The 22,576-nt window shown below is 39.3% G+C and overlaps 2 long non-coding RNA genes across 2 annotated transcripts in view; one reads left to right on the forward strand and one right to left on the reverse strand.

The window, feature by feature from the left end:
• LOC144340162 (uncharacterized) overlaps positions 1 to 17,975 on the forward strand; it is a 71,477-nt gene extending 53,502 nt beyond the window's left edge. The window contains exons 3-4 of the long non-coding RNA XR_013415924.1: positions 14,404 to 14,456; positions 17,539 to 17,975. This is a non-coding gene — a long non-coding RNA (uncharacterized LOC144340162). The remainder of the gene's footprint in view (positions 1 to 14,403; positions 14,457 to 17,538) is intronic.
• LOC144340161 (uncharacterized) overlaps positions 1 to 18,866 on the reverse strand; it is a 36,509-nt gene extending 17,643 nt beyond the window's left edge. The window contains exon 1 of the long non-coding RNA XR_013415923.1: positions 18,728 to 18,866. This is a non-coding gene — a long non-coding RNA (uncharacterized LOC144340161). The remainder of the gene's footprint in view (positions 1 to 18,727) is intronic.
• Positions 18,867 to 22,576: the final 3,710 nt, after the last annotated feature.

Raw genomic sequence — 22,576 nt, forward strand, 5'->3', positions numbered from 1 at the left:
CCCTTCAAAAGTTTCAAATATTTTGTTTAATTTATAAGAAAATTTTGTTTTTATATAATCTCTTTTTGGGATTTCATTTTAGGTGAAATGTAGTAGTCTTATGCAAAGCACCTAGTAAAGCTTTAAATAATTTTGTAAGATTTTTTGTAATTATATTAGCTTTCTGTATTTTCTAACTTATTAATAGAGGGAAATAGAAGTACATTCTTTTGATTGTTGAAGAAGATAACTTTTTTCAATAAAATTATTAAGAAAATAGCCAATTTCCACTTTTCTAGGATATCTACTTTTATGGAATGATCCTAGTGCTTAGTCAAGCCATAAATGGGTATTTTACTGAACTTGAGCCTCAGCTGCTTTAGGGAACTAGTCTGCAATCTCGAATCTCAACCAAGAGGTCATTTGATCTTAGAGCTGCTTGTATGTGATATTTTCAACCTATTAGAATGCTCTTTTACTTAGAAATTAAATTATCTATTTAATTTTTTTATGTTTTAATCCATATTTACCATTATTACTCCCAATCTCCTAGTTCCCCTAAAACTCTCTTATCCCTCATTCCCACAAAACTATAAAATGGAATGTAGTGATTTGTGAACATGAAGATGCCTAAAGTTTACTTTCCCACCCTACACAGTTGCCAGTGTTTAACATTCCACTATTAGCCTTCTTTTAATTTGTAAGATTCAAAGTTCCAAGAGTGCAGAGACAGTATCAGCTTTTAATGCTACCGTACATATATGGTGTGCTTAGCACAGTGCTTCACACTCAGTTGGTGCTCAATGAAGGTTTGTTGAATGAAGGGAAAGCTTTTAGCCTTCTTTCATTTAATCACGCAAACACTTTCAGAAAAATATAGTCTGCAGATCCCTCACACGTACCTTAACTGACTCAAAGTATTTAAATGCCACCATGTACCACAACCGTGCTATCTCCTTCCCCTAATGTACTTAGCAGCTACGATGAAATTTGGGGGTTTTTTTTGATGCTTTTCTGATAGCAGGTTTCACATGCAGGGAGGGAGAGGATGTGTGTGGGACATGGGACATCTTGGGAGGGAGAACCACACAAGGGAAAACCAAGAACAAGAACAGCTTTCTTTAACCAAGTCTTAACTAGGTGGCAGAACTATCTCATTTGACATTCATGCTAGCATTTTGAGGTTATTTCCATTTGTCAGATAAGGAAACTGAGGCTTATAGATGTTAAGGAACCCTCAGGGTCATACAGCTAATAGGTGGCAAGGCTATACTTTGAAATGGTTTTCTGACCCCAGATCCTTATCTCTGGCCACAGTGCTTCTGGCCTTTACTTCCCCCAAGGGACAGAGGGCTCCCTAGATAAGGTGAGGTGGGGGTAGAAGCACAGAAGGGTGTGAACTGCTGGTGCCATGAGACCAGAACCTCATCCACCGCATAATGCTGTTTAGAGCAGGCTCTGTTCAGGCAGAGAGGTAATTAGTAGTCACAGAGTTTAATTATCCAATTTTACTATTTCGAACTAAAAGTCATTTGGGACCTACTGAGGATGTCAGACAACAGGTTCACTCTTAGGGGCTCACAACTAAACTGTGGAATTTGTGCAGAAAATATCACAGGTCCTGAGATTTAGAACTATTTTGCAAATACATATTAGCTATAATATGAGAACCATGTGACCCCCCACCTTTGAGGTTAATGCCGCTGCTTACTTCAGTGGTTTCCTAGTCTTCTGAGAAAGCAACAAATACTGAAACGCTACCTGTGTATAGGGTAGCACGCACAAGGTGTCCCACACTGCCCACATAGGTACTGAGGCTTTAAACCAGGCCAACAAATGACTGCATTAAGAAGCGGACCCCAGAAGCAGAGAGGCCTTTCTGCCTAGTGAGATGCAGACATACTGAGAGGTGAAGCCAGCTGGGCTTCTGCATCAGGTGGGGACTTGGAGAACTTTTCTGTCTAGATAGAGGATTGTAAACACACCAATCAGTGCTCTGTGTCTAGTTAAAAGTTTGTAAATGCACCAATCAGCACTCTGTAAAAACGCACCAATCAGCGCTCTGTGTCTAGCTAAAGGTTTGTAAACGCACCAATCAGCACTCTGTAAAAACGGACCCATCAGCACTCTGTAAAATGGACCAATCGGTACTCTGTAAAATAGACCAATCAGCAGGATGGGGGTGGGGACAAATAAGGGAATAAAAGCTGGCCACCCAAGCCAGCCACAGAAACCCATTTGGGTCACCTTCCACACTGTGGAAGCTTTGTTCTTTGGCTCTTCATAATAAGTCTTGCTGCTGCTCACTCTTCGGGGCCACACTACCTTTATGAGCTGTAACATGCACCGCAAGGGTCTGAGGCTTCATTCCTGAAGTCAGTGAGACCACGAACCCACCAGGAGGGACAAACAACTCCGGACACGCTACATTTATGAGCTGTAACACTCACTGCTAAGGTCTGCAGCCTCACTCCTGAAGTCAGCGAGACCACGAACCCACTGGGAGGAACAAAAAACTCCGGCGGACACGCCACCTTTCAGAGCTGTAACACTCACTGCAAAGGTCTGCAGCTTCACTCCTGAGGTCAGTGAGACCAGAAGGAAGAAACACCAGAAGGAAGAAACTCCAGACACATCTGAGCATCTGAAGGAACAAACTCTGGACACACTATTTTTAAGAACTGTAACACTCACCACAAGGGTCCGCGGCTTCATTCTTGAAGTCAGCAAGACCAAGAACCCACTGGAAGGAATACATTCCAGACATAATACCAGGCATGATTAATGCACCAGTGGAGCTCATCCCAGGAGTTGGTTTGCATGAAGGTTTGAGTCTGAAGAACCAGAAAATGGGAGTGGGCTTTTAGAGGAAGAAGACTAGATAGAATACCGTGGTATGTGCCGTGGGTTCTAGTTCCTCATCTCAGCCCCATGGATTCATTTCTGAGCTCTGTAGAGAAAGACAGAAAAAAAGTGTTTTCCTGAGGAATTCTGTGAGACAGGAGCCACACTATTTGGGGCCTAGAGACAAAGTGTGACAGCCAGCTGGGAGGAAGAACTGCTATCCCCGTGTCAGGTTGGACACAGCAGCATTCTCACTTTGAGGGCTCTGGGGAAAGACACTCTGCCCTCGCACCCTGAGGACGGGCTGCTTGAAGGGCCTCGAGGGGGCTCCATCCTAGGCAAGGGCATCAGTGCCCCACGGTAGGCAATGGCATTGGGATGATGGTACCATTCAGTGCCTTCAAAGGTGGCTGAAATAAACAGAGAAGCTGTAACAAAATCACATGAGGAAATGAGATGTGGAGTGAGCTCCCTTTAGATGCCCTTAAGACTCTCTGCAAATAAATGAGACTCCAGTGTTACTACAGATCCTGTGTTTGGAGGTAGTTGAAAGGGTCAGACACCTTGAATGATTACCCAAAATGTGACTCACAGAGGCTTGTCTTGTCAGGAAAATGAAATTTTATGCTACCAAAAATGAAATTTAAGAACCCTGGACCCATTCATGAAAAATAGTCTGGACTCTATTGCTTCTTTTTCACCTTTCTTATCAGTTCCCAGTGCTTTTATGTGGGCCTTTCTCCTTCTCTTTTTCCTGACTATCCACACCTCATCTTTCCCTGAAGATTGATGTATTGGACTTCTGCTGTTTTGACCTTTCCCTTTCTAACCCAGTTGACTCCAGACTAGCCCACCCCATCTCGGGATAACCCCCTCTCAGAAGTAGCCTCGTTGCTCCACCCAGCTTTGCCTGCCTCTCAACACATGGAGTCAGAGAGAGGAAAAGCTTTCCTTGCACACGGAGGTTTAGTGAAAGCAGATAGTAACTAGACCCTCCGCATAAATATAAAAAATAGACATCTGTGGTTTACATGATACATACTTCTAGGTTAAAGGACAGTATATTATAAACATAAATGGCACTTTTAGAGCAGCACATTGAAAATATTATAATTCCTAACATTGTAAAACAAGACTGTTCAATGTCTCCTAAAGGGAGGACCATCTGTAGGCTTATGACATGAAGCAGATAGAACAGCATCTGAGAAGGGCTTAAAAGTTTCTCTTCCTGATATTGTCATCAATTCTATAATCACATGAATAGTCTAAGAAGAAAAGGGTGTTTTCAAATCCTAAGGTGACACAGCATTTAGGAGGCACCATAGAAATGATGGGGTCCCTTAGAACTCACTCCGGTGATTGATGGTCAGTTATGTTCCAGGCATGGACATCACCTCATGGGTTGTCAGATGTAACTTTATATCCCACTCAGGGTACAGTGGCTACGAGAACCAAGGTTTTTCCCTCCTACTTTCTTCCTGATGTCACTATTCCCATTACTGTTCAATACAATATTGTTTCAAAGTATTTGTATAGTCTTCAAATGGAAAGAAATAAAATAAGCAAATAATCTTGCCCTTTTATCAAAAGAAATTTCAGCTCTATAAAACTTAGATTGTGTGTTTTAAAGCACAATAGCCCAATGGAACAGAACAGAGCCCTCAGAAATAATACCACACATCTACAGCCATCTGATCTTTGACAAAACTGACAAAAACAAGAAATGGGGAAGGATTCCCTATTTAATAAATGGTGCTGGGAAAACTGGCTAGCCATATGTAGAAAGCTGAAACTGGATCCCTTCCTTACACCTTATACAAAAATTAATTCAAGATGGATTAAAGACTTAAATGTTAGACCTAAAATCATAAAAACCCTAGAAGAAAACCTAGGAAATACCATTCAGGACATAGGCATGGGCAAGGACTTCATGACTAAAACACCAAAAGCAATGGCAACAAAAGCCAAAATTGACAAATGGGATCTAATTAAACTAAAGAGCTTCTGTACAGCAAAAGAAACTACCATCAGAGTGAACAGGCAACCTACAGAATGGGAGAAAATTTTTACAATCTACCCATCTGACAAAGGGCTAACATCCAGAATCTACAAAGAACTTAAACAAATTTACAAGAAAAAAATCAAACAACCCCATCAAAAAGTGGGCAAAGGACATGGACAGACACTTCTCAAAAGAAGACATTTATGCAACCAACAGACACATGAAAAAGTGCTCATCATCACTTATCATCAAAGAAATACAAATCAAAACCACAATGAGATACCATCTCATACCAGTTAGAATGGCAATCACTAAAAAGTCAGGAAACAACAGGTGTTGGAGAGGATGTAGAGAAATAGGAACACTTTTACACTGTTGGTGGGACTGTAAACCAGTTCAACCATTGTGGAAGACAGTGTGGTGATTCCTCAAGGATCTAGAACTAGAAATACCATTTGACCCAGCCATCCCATTACTGGGTATATACCCAAAGGATTATAAATCATGCTGCTATAAAAACACATGCACACGTATGTTTATTGAGGCACTATTCACAATAGCAAAGACTTGGAACCCATCCAAATGTCCATCAATGATAGACTGGGTTAAGAAAATGTGGCACATATACACCATGGAATACTATGCAGCCATAAAAAAGGATGAGTTCATGTCGTTTGTAGGGACATGCATGAAACTGGAAACTATCATTCTGAGCAAACTATCACAAGGACAGAAAACCAAACACCACGTGTTCTCACTCATAGGTGGGAACTGAACAATGAGAACACTTCGACACAAGGTGGGGAACATCACACACCCGGGCCTGTCCTCGGGTGGGGGGAGAGGGAAGGGATAGCATTAGGGGATATACCTAATGTAAATGACGAGTTAATGGGTGCAGCAAACCAACATGGCACATGTGTACATATGTAACAAACCTGCACGTTGTGCACATGTACCCTAGAACTTAAAGTATAATTAAAAAGAAAAAGAAAAAAAAAAAGCACAATAGCTACCAACACAGCATGGGCCCCTGAATGAGTCCAGAGGGGTCTTGGTATTTGCATTTTAACATACTCCACAGGTGATTCTTATCACATTGAAATGCAAGAACTGCCCCAGAATATTCTAATTTACTATTAAAATATGAGAAAATGCTCCACAAACACTGTTATTATGTTCCTTGTGTAATCTTGGAGGTTGAAATGAACAAATCAAGGCATTTATTTTTTGTTTCTGGGGTTTTGTTTTTTTGTTTGTTTTATCTTGTTTTTGAAAAAGAGTGAAAGATATGTAAATAATTCAAGAAGAAATCATGTATGATAAAGATCTAAAGAAACGAGTTACACACTTTTTCCCAATTGGGGATTAATATGATAGGACTCACACATGTTCACAACTGGATTAGGCCTATTCTGTGGCATCATCCAATTAACATTTGTGAGGGAAGGATTACTCTGTTGGAAAATCAAACCAAAACAGCTTCCAAATATATGTCCTTGCCATCAGACAAAATGCACAAAACACTATTTATGCAAATTCACCAATGGACACTGTGTACTACACCTTTTTTTTCAGTAAAGCCTCTTTGGACTAGATCAGCTCATAGCAGTTTGAAATGGAATGCCCAAACATTGGAACAGCTGTGCTATAAGTAAAATATCTTGTTACATTTTTGTTAACGAACCAACTATTCAGAATGTCTTGTCAGTGTGTCACACAAACATATAAAGTCCTGTAAAACTACTCAGAATCTACTCAAATCCAATAAGCAGAAGTAGGTACTTCCTTAAACATGGTCCCCATTCAATCCTGAAGCACTTCCTAATATCCTTTGCTCAGTTTTGCAGAGTAAATCTGCTCTTTGTACATTTTTTGTTTTAACACTGGGCTACAGCTAGCCTCAGAAGCCTCTTGAAGTCTCATGTGATGGCCTGGACTGTCCCTGAGTCCTACCAGATCTTAGACCTCTTATTTCTACTGAAGAAAACAGTCTTATTACCTCATTTCAAGTCCAAAAGATTTAGGTTGCTCTCTCAGAAAGCTCCTAGGAAGATGTATGACTACCCAGGTAACTCAGTCTAGTCATGAGACTTCCTGGGTAAAAGACCCTGAATGCACAGTCTATTAGTCCAGCCATATCTAGTCCCTTTTCTGTCTTTTAAAGTAACTGTAACCCAGTGCAGAAATCTCTAACAAGGGCTTTGCGGATAGGCTTCACTGATTCCATAAAATGCTTGAGATTGTGTGTGGAGACTTCATACGGAAGTATATATATGCATTTCCCTAAGGAGATTTCTACAACTTTCTACAGTTTCTCAAAAGGGTCTTTGATATTAAATATTAAGACATTCTCATTGAAGGGGTGAATGCAATAGATTTAGAATGTCTCCCTTGTATTTATTGGCCTCCTTCATTCTTTGAACATTCACTTCTTTGCGTCATATGTACTACCTGCGTACTGAGAAAAAAATAAGCAGCTTCCCTTTTGTATCAGTTGGGAATTGGCTTCTCCTGCTAGTAATAGAGACCCTGTCACAGTGGTTCAAACAAATTAGGAATTTATTCTTTCTTATAAAAGAAACCTGAGAAAAGACAATTCAGAGTCTTTATGTGGCCAAGAGGATATCATTAGAGACACAGGCTTCTACCTTTTCTGCTCCGACATCCTTAGCGCTTACCTTTGTACCTTATGAAGACAAGAGAGCTGCCATCTGTCTGTTTTTCTTAAAAGGAAATCTCCTAGATGTTCCACCAAATAAATTTGACTTTACATCCTATTCGCCAGAACTTAACAGCAAGGAAGGTTGAGAAATAAAAGCTTTAGATAGGCAACTTATGTGCCCCACCTCACCCTCTGAAAACTCAGGCTTTTTTACTAAAGAAGAAAGAGAAAATATATTCAGTAGGCAACTAGGAATCTTGTATTTTTTAAATGGAAACAGACATCAATGAACTAATTTTCTGCTTAGGATTTTTTGGGCATTCTACCTGTTGCCACACACCACTCAGTGAAGACGGGAGGACTTCCTCCCACTGCTCTGTTTTTCTCAGTCCTTAGGGTAAAAATGATCTAAGAACCTGTCTCTATCATCAAAGAATTCCTTTGCTTTTCCTCCTCACTGTGGCTACACTCAGTCCTTCCTTGGATTTACCTTGAGCCTTCCTGGTAAGCTGAGTTCATTTTATTGAAGCTCAGCTCAGCCTCAGCTCGTAGCATGGGTGGGAATCCTGAACTCTGTATGTCTTTCCATATTCTGTCTCACTCACTATGATTTACATGGTGTACCAGAGGGCTGCTTTCCCGTCTTTTGTGAGAAAAACACCCAGAACCCCATTTGTCTTTCTTCCCCTTGAAGGATTCTGATTTATTACCCAGAATGAGTTCTCAAGATGACATCAGCCTGTCCTTGAGAGCATGGTGCATGTGTGCTCCAGTAGTCAGATGGGCAGGACTGTTCTAAAGCCAAGTATCTCTGTGTCCTTGAGCAAATCACCCTGTTCACTAAGCCACCATTTTCCCATAAGTAAAATGACAGTGATGGTATCTACGCTAACGATAGAGAGATGAAGCTTTTGCACCTGAAAAGTAGTATTTTCTCCTAGCAGTTACATCCTTATAAGTCCTTTAGCATGAAGACAGCATTCCCATTTGAGTGCAGGCAGCCTGCTGCTGTGATATTTGCACCACAGAGTTTGACTTGCAGTATTTGGAAGAGAGGGAGGCTTTGGGTTTCGCAGGAGAAAAATGGGAAAAGGCCAGGGCCCAATCCACTGGGTAAAGGACAGACAGCATTCTGACTTCCGCAGATAGTCTGTTGTGTCCTCCCAGCCAAGAAGCTGATGTCTGAAGGATGCACCCTGAAGCTACATGAGGGGTACAGTCAGGGGAGGAAATGGTACCCCTGGGAATCGATGTGAACATCCTCAGGACACACTGGGGAATGGCTTCCATCCAGAACAGTTTCCCTATTTGGTTTTCTGCCTTGAGAACTATATGTATAAAAGTCATCAACAGTGCATGGAAGAGGGCTCTTTAAAAACAATCAGACTGAAAGTCCCTAGATGCTGCGGGCCTAACCGGCTCTCTCTTCTGCCTGCCAGAGAACACAAGCCCTGTCTGACTTCCTGTGAAGCTAGTCAGGGCAGAACATCTTTTCTCCGGATCCTCTTCTCAGCAGCAGCCACAGCAGTAAATCTTCAGAGAGGCCTCATTAAGCAAGTTCCTTTTTGAACTCCCCCCACCCTCCAGACCTCTTGCAACCACCACTGCCATCCTAGCATGTTATTATTTTTCCCTCCTAAGCTAGCATTTTCCTCACACCCGGCACCCAGGCTCCCCACACAGCTCTCACTTTCCTTAACAGACTCTTCAGCTGGAATCTCTCCAAAGGGTGTGTTCGTGCAATCAAAAACTTCCCTTTTTGTTTTATCACATCATTGAACATATCAGATAAGGCCCGGCAAAGGGAAGGGGGAGGGAGGGAGAGAAGAAAGGAAAAAGGGAGGAAGGGAGAGAAAGCCCTTTTGGGGTTGGTTGGTGGAGGATAGCGGGGTAGGTAAAGGGGGGCACAGGAAGGAGGAAGAAAAAATCTTCACATCAGCATTTAGGACTATGTAGGCTCAGCAAACACAGTCATACAGGTATCTGGTGCAGCCTCCCCCCATCTATCCCTAGCCCCTTCTCAGGAAGCTGCACAGCATTCAGGCCTATAGCAAATGACTGCCCACAACTAGAAAAGAACATATAAAAGAAATCAGACACAAGATAGAGTGAGACACAGGACAGCAGGACATTAAATAGTTAATTTTTAGCAAAACCAGATTGCATTTCCATCATGTGCAAGCAGTCAGCTGCTATTGTAGGTCACCAAGATACAACGCATTATTTCTACAGTTTGTGGAAAACATTAGGCAGCTGTAATAAAGTCAATGGTATTTCCTTCCTTACTGAAACATGACTTCAGTAAATCCCCCATTTAAATTTTTTTCCCTTTCTAAACATTTCTCTCCATCTGCACGATAAGTCAATAAAAGAAATTAAAAGTTAAAATGCCTAATGAAATTTTATCAGGCATGAAATGGCATTTAAACCAGAGTTGCCACCCGGGCTTAGATGGGTGAAAACTGACCCGAACTTGAGGGGATATAAAAAGCAGGGGGAGGGGAACAGCAAATTTCAGTGGCCTTTATGCATTGCAGCCGCTGGGAAAAAAAAAATCATTCCAAAGAGGCATTCCATAAAACCGAGACTCTCTAGGCAGTTAAGATTTTTACAGGAGGTACATCATTTCTGTAAACCTCTGCATTCTTTTAGGCCACCATTCTTTTTTCTTTCTTCACTTCTTTGCACTGACATGCTTATTTTGAGATCAGCCTTCATCTGTGTACCTCTGTCATGATCCCAGGAAAAGTGGCAGCAAGAAAGCCTGGGAACATTTTTAAGAAGAAGAAACAGATGGGAAAGGCAGGGGACTTAATTCTTAATCTCTCTTAGAGAAAAGCATTGGATACTCCATGCAGACTCAGACAGAGTTTTAAATCAATGGGCATGGAGAGAAAGCAATCTAGTATAAAATTGCTTAGTTTAACAATTACTTTCTATACCATCTTTGAGTCATAATAGACATCTCATTTTTACAGGAATCTGAAAAGGAGCCATTCAACGTGTGTGTGGATATTTTCCAGCCTTATCAACTTCAAATGTTAAACTTCTTTAGAAACAAGTCCCAGAGTCCTCCCTCACACAGTCCATCCATGGAAATAAAGAAGCATTATGTCTAAGAAGGGACACCAGAGTCAGACCCTTTAATTTGGGGGCATATTCAGCACTTCCAGAAAACTTCCTGGTTCCGTTTGTAACCAGACTAGTGTGTTTCAAAGTGATTGGGCTTACTGATTGTCTTGCCAAGAAGGAAGCTGTTGTCAAGCCTGCTAAGCAGGAGGAAGGCCTCTGTCATATTCTGGATCTTGTTCATTTCTAATGGCTCTGGAAATCAGCATGGGAGGGTGGTTTTCCCATAGTATGTTCTACTCCACTGTTCATTAAAACGTCAGCTATGGAAGTGCAGATTGCAGAAACAAGGCCTTGCCTCCATTCAGAAACTGGCCAAGTATATAGGAAAGTAGGTGGTTAAGTTGTGGCCAATATCAGGGAATTACAATTGCAAACGGATCTTACTAGTGCCCACCCAACCTGATAATATTAAAATTCCCTCAATTCAGTCAAAGTGATACAATTTGCAAACATTTGCACAACTATCAGGGGGCATTTTTACGTCATTAAAGAAAGTTGAGTCTGCAAATTTAGGAAACGACATGTTTACTTTTATTTTTTTAAATATGACTTTCTGTAAAGCAAAACAGTGTGCACTAACTTTTCCAACTTTTGCCTCTTCCCATCGTAGCCCCAGAAATCTCCTGGTGTTAGAGATTCTATCACACTCAAATAGACAACATACTTCCAACAATGTATTTGTTGATAATATTTGGGGGGACAGATGACTAGAAAGAAAAATATGTGTAAATATTTGAAACAGGCACACACAACTCCAGGGATGAGATACATTTGAGATTTGCAGATACACACCAGTCTCCCATGCTTAACAGCCCATCCACAAAACCCTAAGCAAGGCTGACCATGTCCTATCTGCACCACACCAGATGTGTACAGAATACCTGACTGACTGAATGACTGACTGCTACGTGATTGAAGGAAGGATTGAAAACTTAAACTGAAATTCAAGAGGGGGATAGACAAGCCTGGCATAGGGAAATTCTGACGTAGGGAAATAGTTTCTGGACAGATGCGTCATGCAAACTGTAAGTCAACACGGTAGAGTCAGAAACAAAACCAAGCTGGATAACCATTGGAAACAAAAGGATAATGTTTAGATGCATGCCTCTTAGAAAAGACTGCTGCTCACGAACCAGCTATTTTCATCACAGATAGAAACCCCACTGGATACAACTGGACAGAGCCAGGTCTTGTGGGCTGGACACTTATATAACATTGAGGCCCTTTTTAAGAAAATCTTTTTAAAAATACAAATACAAAACTATATGCCATATGCCTATAGTTCCAGCTACTCCACGGGCTCAAGTGGGAAGACCACTTGAGTCCAGGACTCTAAGTCCAGCCTGGGCAACAGAGATAGCAAGACCCTTATGTCTTAAAAAAAAATTATGTATAGATGTGAAGATTTATTTAGAAGGGACCTGTGCAAGTGAAGCACCCTGAGGTTTAAGCTTCATTAGTTTCCCAATACATTCACCACTGGTGATAATACTTTTTTCTATAAAATGAATGCTGCATGAATACAGTTTGGGTCAGTTGTGCAATGCTCAGAATAAAAGAAAGGCTATAGCTCTACAGTGGGCTTGTTACAGTTTTACAAAGATTCATGTCACATTAGCATTTCCATATCATAAGGTTAATTCTTCATCATGTCTTTCCAACCTGCAGCGTGGACACTTAATCTTGAGTTTGAGCCCCAACAGATGTCATAATCTCAGGATTATCTTGATTAGAAAGGCATGTAGATTTGTGCTATTAAGTGCCAGATCAGATCCTCTGAGCATACAAAGAGATAGTCAGAGGTTTTGCACAGAGGCTTTCACAAGATTCTGTTATTCTTCTGTGTTCTCCCTACCTCTAATCTTTATATTGGAATTTACAGTATGATCTAAGTATTCACGTGCTACTGGTACAACTTGGTGTCAATGAGTAACGTAAGTTGGTTCAAAATCAACTTCAAACAATTTGGAGAATGAAACTGGTCGTTTTAAGCATTAAGTTACATTAATATTATTTTTAAGAGAATGTGAATGCGAAAACCAGTCTAATAATTATTAAAAAGGATAAATTTATAGATTCCATTAGAAGTAACTGATCCTTCATCGATGTAGACCTCCAACACCATTAAAGAGGATGAAAAAAAATTTTGAAGCAAGGCTTTGTCAAAGCAAATATCTTACTTCATGGTAGATATAGTCCAATGTTATTAGTTCTAATTTTTAAATGTATCTCAAGTGAGATCTTTGGGATTTGGATCCAATATCCCTTTCTCTATTCTCAGATGTGCTGTGCTTTACTGATTGATTCCAGGAAGGAAATATAGTTAATTGCTCTTAAACCATTAAATTCCCCTTTATCTTTGTGACTGTCAATAGCATTAGCAGCAAAAGAATGTACTCCCTGTTAATCTAACAGAAGTATGAAAATCTTGATATTGCAACTATCTTTTGATATCGATTTTATATGTAGCATTTTATTAAGTGGAAAGTGGCAAATATGCTTTTTTTTTTTAAATTAGACTAAAGGTGTTCCAATCCCAGAGGGGCTTTGAGCTAGATGGACACAGAAACAGTGAATCAGCCTTCTGCATAAAGCTGGCTGCCTAGAATTTTAACCCCCAAAACAAGTGTGGATGGTAGTCATAACAATGCTATCAGAATACCTTTGTCTTCCAAAAGGAATTGGGGCATTGTTCCAGGGTGGACATTACACATTTCCCACATGGCAGCAGGAATTCTAAAATTGTTGAAGTTGCTATGGTGCAACTTATATACAGTTTTTAATAAAATACAAAATATATACAGTTTTTAATTAATTCAACAAGCATTTATTGAAAGCTTAGTTTATATAGATACAGGAATATAGAGATGCTGTCGTGGAACTTAAAATTTATATTATGTGTATATATTCATGTATTTACTTCTCACATACTTAGCACATAGACGCCACACCAGGCACACACACATGCATACACGATTGGCCATTTCCAGCAACTTTGACAATCTACTACAAAGCCAAGAACTTCTGAGTCATGTAGAAGGCAAACCATGTCAGAATGTTTAATGAGAAAAAATCATGAACTCATAGGAGAAGCCTTTGGGCCTCACACAAAACTCATGTGCTCTTACTTTTCTCACAATTCCAGCAAGCTTCGATTATCTCATATCTAATAGAGCTGTTGAATAATCTCATTATCTCATCACAAAATAAAAGACATACCAACAGCAGGGGAGGGGAGCTATTAAATGAATACAGGAAGTAAAAAGCACAATAATTAGGGACTATTTAATGCAGGGGCAAACAACACTACATCCTCAGTAGTCCCTGAGTTACTAGGTGAGATTAAATTATGTTCAGCATTATCCATTACCAAGACAAGGAAGTGTTAATTCATTTTGTTAAAAAGGTTGAAATTTTAAGCTGATACTTTGTTCTATTCCTTCAATAATATTGATAAAAATGAGCTGCTATTATGCAAAGATACCTGTTACTCACCATTAAACTCATATTTATCACATTTTGCCCTTTTCTAGTTTGGGGAGAGAAAATGATAGATTGGACAATAATTATAGACTGGGAAGTGTGATATAAGGCACACTTCTTCCAGTTTGAAAATACCCTAGTAAACGAACAGTTTCTGTCCAAAATATTCCTTTGATGATAGAAAGGAGGGTCCTTGCATCCAAAAAACAAAGATAAAGCTCTGTCTTCAGCAGAAATCTCCTTGATTTGTGACTTTATAGTTTGCATGACTAGTGCTCTTGATTTCTCATTTTTATAGACTGAATTGGTGAAAGTGATTTGATGTTCCCTGGAATTCCCAACACTCAAAAGGTAAGATTTTTGCATTTTAAATGCAACCTGTACAACCTGTTTTGTTTACAAAGCCTCTGAGGTGAGAAGCCAGAGTTCCAAGTATCAGGAAACCATGGGTGAGCAAGATAACTTGACAGTCTGAAAAGTTGAGCTGTTTGATAATGCTACCACTTGCCTTCCATGGAGATCTGGGATTAGTTAGACTTCCATGACGAATTACACACATCATGGACATGAAGTGATCTTTTTAAGGGGTTCATTTGCAAGAGAACATGAAGGCAAGAACTTATAATGAACTCCTGCAATACTTAAAGCTTAGTAGTAATGGATATAAATTACTGCAGGAAGCAAAGGATGCTTCCAGAATATGTCCAAGTGTTCAGAGTACTTTTGTGGGAAAAAAAAATATCCGCTCTTAGTTTTTCCAAATTTGAACACTCTAGAAGAATGTACTAAACATTAGAGGTTTTTCACCATTCGATTTTAAGATTTAGTAAAAAGCTACACTAATTAAGTCAATGTGGTGTTTGCATAAGGATAAACATAGAAGAGAATCAAAAATAGATCCACGCAGTCGATTGATTTTCAACAATGACGTCAAGGTTATTAAATGGAGAAAAAGAGTTGTTTCAATAAATGGTACTGGACAAATGGGTATACATATGCAAAAAAATGTGAACCTTTGCCACCATATTTTAAAAATTAACTCCATATGGCTCACAGAGTTAAGCATAAGTGCTAAAATGATAAAATATGTAGAAAAAAGAAAAGGAGAAAATCTTGGTTATCTTGAGTTAGGCAAAGATTTCTTAGGACACTGAAGTCATGAATCAAAAAGAAAAAAAATGGTAAATTAGACCTCATTAAATTAAAAGATTCTGCACTTTAAAAGATCTAAAAGAAAATGTTAAGAAAAATTTTTTTGTTGTTTGTTTGTTTGTTTGTTTTCCTTTTTGTGGAGAACGGGGTCTCACTATATTACCCAGGCAGGTCTCGAACTCCTGGGCTCAAGCTATCCTCCCGCCTCTGCCTCCCTGAGAGCTGGGATTACAGGCATGAGCCACCACGCCCGGCCAAAAATGTTAAGAAAATTAAGCAAGACACGTAGTGGGAAAAATATTTACAAATCACATATCTGATAAAGGGGCTTGTATCCAGGATATATAAAAGAACTCTCAAAACTCATAAGAAAGCAAACCACACAATTTTTTAAAAATAGGCAAAAGGTTTGAATAGACAACTTACAAAAGAAGATATACAGATGGCAAATAAGCACATGAAAAGATGCTCAATGTCATTAGTCATTAGGGAAATGCAAGTTGAAACCACCATATGATACTATTACACAACCATCAGAGTGGCTAACTTAAAAGAATGACAATAGCAAATGTTGATTAGGATGCAGAGCACCTGAAATTCTCATACATTGCTGGTGGAAATGTAAAATGGTACTATCACATTGGGAAAAAGTTTAGCAGCTAGTTACACATTAAACAAAAATTTACCATACAATTGTAGCAATTCAATTTCTAGGTATTTACCCACAAAAAATAAAAACATATGTCTGCACAAAAACCTATATGAAATTTTTATCTTTTATATCTACAGTTTTATTCATAGTCATCAAAAGCTGGAAACAACCTAAATGGTCAAGAAGGATGAATAGATAAACTGTGGTACATTCATACAATAGAATCCTACCCAGTAACAAAAAGTAACAAACTAATGATATGCATAACTGTGGGTTAATTTCAAAAGTATTATGCTAAAAGAAAACAGCCTGACTCAAAAGGCTTCCTACTATGATTTTATGCTCCTCATCTTTGCCATTTTAACCGAATTATAATTGCAGCATAACACTAAGGCATATTGTAGAATACAACGCTTTTGTGTGTATTTTCTATTTGATTAATCTCACAGGGTTTTTTTCCCCTACTTAACTGAACTACTTATCAATAGAAGTTAAAGAGTTTCTCTTGAAAGTCAGCCAGAAGCTTTTTACCAACAGATGTTCAGTGCTTGAAAGATAGTTCTCAGTGACAATTGGCCAGTTCAAACAGTCACTCCACACTTTGAAAATGCCCTGAATTCGACTTTATTACTGAGTCAACTCCCATTGAGGAAGGAGTCTAGGGACAACAGACTGGTTTGGAAGAAAAGAATTTGAGAATTGAGAAGATATGACAGCTAGTGGCAGATTGGAAATTCATAATTAAGAGCAGAAAATCTGGTATGGTTATCGGTACTTTGTCACCCCACCAAATCATCAGTGAACTAACTATCCATGTCTAGTTAACGTGTTGTGGAATTTAACTCATTTCTATAATGCATCTACATAATCTTTCCTTGAAATGAGAGAAGAGAAAAAATAAAGGTTACCTTTGAGAATCGCCATGTGTTAATTACAAGGATAGTAAAACTTGTTTCTCTGAATTATTTTGAGGATTAAATAATGTATTAAAGTATCTTGTACAATACTGACCATTTAATACATGTTCAGCAAATGTTGATTTCTCCTCACTTCTTTTATACAAGGGAGAATATTTTTAGAATTGGAAAGACCTCAGAGGTTACCCGGTCCAGTGTTTTAATTTTACAAATGAGAAAACTAGGTTCAGTGAGATTAAGGGGTTGCTCAAACTCAGAGTTAGAAGTCCAACTTCCAGTTCACATGAATCCTTTCCCTAAAGCACCTGCTTTCAACTGTGGTGTCTCAAGCAGCAGAGCTGGAGGGAGAACTGAGGGACCAAAGAATTTTATCCTAAATAAACCATATTTAGGGATCATGGACTCTTGCTTCTAGGCTTCTTGCTCTGTGTTTATTTTAGCTATTTTCAATTATTTTTCCTTCCAAGAATGGGAGATAATGGGAAACCTCTCTCTCTAAGGACTAGGATTGCTTAATTTAGAACATAAATTACGAAGTGCACAATTAGATTTGAACCTCAGATAAAAAACACTTAATTTTTTAGTTTCATGAAGTATTAGGAACATACTTACGCTGGCAACTTCTCTGTGTTCTCTGTTAGGGAACAATCAAATATGTGGTTCTCAGCTGTGACTTTTTTTTTTTTTTTTTTTTTTTTTTTTGGCCCCAAAGCAAATAAGCAGTAGCAAAATGGTCACTACCTCCATGCGTGAGTCTTGGCTTCCTGGCGGTTTCTGCCCATGACTATTTTCCCTCACCTGGGATCTGGATAACTGTAATGAACAGCCTCTGTGACCAAGTCTGTGCCTGATGGAGATGGTGATGGGGCAGAGCAAAGTGAATGATGTACCTAAGTGGCGTTGGGAGGACATGTTTTGCCAAACAGGAAGTAGACAATTCTACCATCCAACAGACCACGGTTCAAATCCCTCTCCCTTTTTCTAGCTGTATGGCTGTATGACTTTCAGCAAGTTGCTTAAACTACCCCTAACCACCCACCCATCCTCAGACTCTGCTTTTTCCTTCATAAAATACGTCTTTATTTCCTTCATAAACCTTAAGTTTCTGTGAAGATTGAATACAATGGGAAGAAAGTGCCGGTCATTGTGCCTAGAATATAACTAGAGTCTTATAAATTATCATTTCTAAAATTGTACACACATGCTTTACATACTTGTCTGTGTATTTGCTGTAGTTCACAATAAAAACTGTTTAAGCAAAACAGTGTGGGCAAATTTGCAAGGGCCTTGAATGGCAGAAGGTGGAGTTTCAAGACTAAATTTTATCCTATAGTTATGATGGAACTGTTGGTATCTGCACAATGTTTGAGACCCAGAGTCAACTTCCTCTCAAGTTTCCCCTAAAAAGTACCTGGGAAATTTTGTAGAACATCATTTCCTGAAGGATCACGAACACATTCACCAACACAGGATGAACTGACCTGCCTTCTCCAGGTTTCTTCTGCTAGAACCTTGACAGAGTAGGCAAGAAGTTATAATTCTTCCCACCAATCTACTTTGTGCTGTATGAGAAATGGATAAACACTGGACATAACCAGGTAGTAATTCTTGCTCCATCACTAAGTTATTAGTAGAATGGCCTTGTACAAATTAATCAATTTTTCTGAGACTCTATACAGTAAGGATAATATCACTAAGCTGGCAGATTCTTAGAATTAGAAGAGTCTAATGCAGTACCTGGTTATAGGAGCTGCTCGATAATCTGTGTTTTTATTTTCTGCCTCTTTGGAACACTACACTGAGGTTTTATGAATCATAGGTCCCTAGGGTGCTCTTTCTCACACATATAAGAAAACTGAGTTCCAGTTGTTCTGAACAGGTTTGTTTAGAAAATGGCTTACCGAAATATCTTAGACAGTTGACACCTGAATGCCTCAGATTCTCATTCAGCCTTCCGCTTCATGCTCTCTAGGCTGCACATCCTAGCTTCACCAGTCTCCTTGCTTAAGACTTTAGAACTAGCAGATGTGTGTTATCTGCTCCTACTCAACTTCAAGTGCTTCTAATCTTTTTATAACTAGTTCTGTTGGCTGTTATCTAGATTCCTTGTTGTGCCTTGTCTATTGTAAAGTTTTAACAGATCTCCACCCACTTCCCTGGCAATTAGAAGGGTAATATAATTACTGAACAATGTGCTAGAGCCTTCTATTGGGTATGCTTCTTAATCAGACCTTTTCACCCTTTGCCTTGTGTGTATGTGAAAAATATTACCTGAAGGTTTTCTTAAAGTTGGATTATTACACGATTTCTTGAACCAAATGCCAAGTAAGGGCCCAGTGCACTCTTTTGCCACTAACCCGTCCCTCCCCAACCTTAGAAGATAGCTATTGTTTCCTTTAATCTAGAAAGATGAATCTGACCTATTACTTTAGTTTTGTAAGTCTGGTTTTGTCATTTTTTCATATAATTTTACCACTCTTTCTACTCTGGTCCTTATCTGTGTGGCTCTATAGTCACCAAAATCACCAGCTCTGTATTTAATCACGGGATAATGTGGGGTATTAGAAAAAGCAATGGACTTTGAAACAAGAGGGGTCAGTTTTCATCTAGACCCTGCCACTAACCAGCTTGACCTTGTCAAGACAGGTCACTTCTCTGGGCTTCAGGTTCCTCATCTGCAAAATATCTAGAGAACACGCATCCCCCTTTGGTTTTGTGCTCCGAGCACCTCCACCTCTGAAACACCTGTCCTTATATCTATGGGCTTCCCATACATTCCTGACCACCTAGCAAAGAACAGCTTTTACTTTCTCTCAATATTTTGCTCTTAGTTTTTGTCAAATGACCTCTCATATGCTTTCTCAGTAGCCCTAAGCAATTCAGCTTAATCCCAACATAAAGAAACCAGTCATTCCTGATTATCAGATATAGGTCCACTAACCTGAGTTAGACCCAGTAACTATTGTCTATGTAATTTTAAAACTGTTAGTCATGTAATTTTTTCTTAAACCATGAAAATATAATTTATAATTAAAAAATGAAATTGTACATTTCTTGGCCAACTTGTGAAGTTGTCTGGAATATTTTTTTCTTCAGAACCCAATTCATAAAAAAGTAGGATGCAGCTACTCAGGAGGCTGAGGCAGGAGAATCGCTTGAACCCAGAAGGTGGAGGTTGCAGTGAGCCAAGATCACACCATTGCACTCCAGCCTGGGCAACAGGGCAAGACTCCATCTTAAAAAAAAAAAAAAAACAAAGTGGGTTTATGGGGGGGGTAAGCTATAACCCATATTTATTAGCCTCATTCTATGCAGAACATATTAAAAGGTCAATAACCAGATGTATTGTATTCTTAGAAAGGTGAAAATAAATTCCAAATGAGAATTTAAAGAATCACTCAATTTTTCTTGAGATTTACAAAGCCCTTTTCTCCTCAGAGCTCAAGTCTCTCCCTGGTTGCCATTTAGAGTAGAACCGATTCTCTATAGCAACAGAGCTCAGGGTTTCCAGGAAACTCCCCTAGGGTCTGAGCAGGAGCCTTAAGATAGGAGCTACCTACAACTTGGGTCCAAATTGTATTATCAGACACCTACAGCCAGGGTGAGGACCAGTTAACCACTGTGACATGCAGAAAGCAGCCCAGAGAATTTTACTGACCACATGCTACACCCAGCTCTGGACTAACAGCCTCCTTCCTACAGTTATGCAGTAGAAACAAAAAAACAACAACTTCACTTGAGAATGAACCTATGTTAAAACTGAAGAGGCTAAGTGTGTCTTTTATGGTGTTTTCCTTTCAATGTAAACTCTGTAAACTGAGGGGGTGGTGCTGTAGATGCTGCTTGTTGCACATTTGCTCTCCTCTCCAACCCCACTTTCTTGGCTGGATTCAAGTTCTGTGTCTCACTAGACCACCCTGTAGTTCTTGAGTGGCCATCCTATCTTCAGCCTCACTCTACCTGCTGTCCACCTTCCATATCATGGTCAGATTACTCTTGCCAAAACTCTATTCTGACTGGGATTCCCCTATAGAAAGCCTTTCACTCACTCCTGATCATCCTCAGGATACAGTCAAAGGTCTTCACCATTTCCTGCCCAACGTCCTCCATAATCTTGACTCTTCTTGTTTACTTTTGTTAAAAGGAAAACTTCAGTCAAATTACATTCAAAGGAGTTAACTGAGCAATGAACAATTGGCAAATCGGGCAGTCCCCAGAATCACAGCAGATTCAGAGACCCCAGGGATGCCTCGTGGTCAGAACACATTTAGAGACGAAAAAAGGAAGTGACGTACTAGATGGGTTACAGGCTGGTGTTTGCCTTGTATGAACACAGATTGAACACTTAGCAGTCTATGAGTGGTTGAAGTATGGCCACTGGGATCGGCCAAGACTCAGCTATTGTTACAGGCACATACTCCTAAGTTAGGTTTTCAATCTGGTCTGTGTATTAAGGTAGGTTACAGTTTGTCCACAAGGACTCAAATATAGAAGTACGGAGTCCTTCTCAGGCCATGTTTAGTTTACTTTAACACCTTGCTTCACTCCACACTCTTCTCCTTCTTCTTTCATTGTAAACTCCAGCAGTGCTGAACTTTTCACATGTCTCTGAGCACAATGTGCTACCTCAAGCCTCTAGAGAACCCTTCTCTCAGACCCTTACCCGTTTGTCCCTTAAGTTAATTTACATTCAACCCATCCAATAGATAAATGGGTAGATAAAACTCTTATGCCACCTTCAGAACCCAATTCATAAAAAGTTAACAGGAAAAGTAGTATTTTGTTGTCATTTGTACTTGCCACATTTTTATTACTAATGATATCCAAGTTTTTTATTTGAATAACTTCTTAACCTTTAGCTATTTTTTATTTTTATATAATTTTAAATAATCAATACATAAGATGTTTGCCTAAGAAGAAGAATCATTTGTTTGTCATATATGGAGCAAAACTTTTTCTTCAGACTTACTGTCTTTTAATACCCTGTTTCAGTGAATAGACTTCCACTTCACTGTGAAGAATTTGCCTGTAGTTAAATTCTACCAAAGTTCTATCGTTGATTTTGGATGCTTTCAATTATTGATTATGATAGTAATTAAGAATTATTTTCTACTTTTTAATAAATTTATATTCATTCATTTAACAAGAACAACAACAACAAAAACAAATTAATAAGTCACAGCCTGGAATTCAGAGCAGGTGTTCAATAAAACATTTCCAAGTGGAATGCCATGCACCAGAAACCAAGTGATGAAGTTACAATATTTCTATTTCCTTTAAGTTTCCTCTTCCTTCTGACTTCAATGGTTTCAGAGGTCTCAGATACTTGATGCAAGAAAAAAAAAAAAAAAAAAGCTAAGCAGGTAGTATTTTATCCTCATTCTTAGTTTCTTTCAGAAGGTGCCTGTCCCATCTTAAAGTGACCCAAGAAAACCAACCAAACCCCAAGTCTTCTCCATTCCAGAAGGACACAAGAAAGAACTCTTCAGAACTTTCCTGGGCTGGCCAGGCAAATGATAGGAACAGTTTACTTGTTCTCTTGAGTGCACTTGATCCAGAACTCCTAAAGCATTGCCTACTAACACCTATTCCCACACCTGCTATGATAGATCTGGCCTCTTGAGCATATACCAGGTTAGTCTTAGGCTAATTTAGCCAGATTTTTTAGGGCCATTTCCATCCCAAGCACTACCAAGACCTTGGTCCTGCATTGGTTCATGACTGATGCCCAGACTGATATGGAGAGAAGT

The sequence above is a fragment of the Macaca mulatta genome, chromosome 3, assembly GCF_049350105.2.
Source record: "Macaca mulatta isolate MMU2019108-1 chromosome 3, T2T-MMU8v2.0, whole genome shotgun sequence".
NCBI lineage: Eukaryota > Metazoa > Chordata > Mammalia > Primates > Cercopithecidae > Macaca > Macaca mulatta.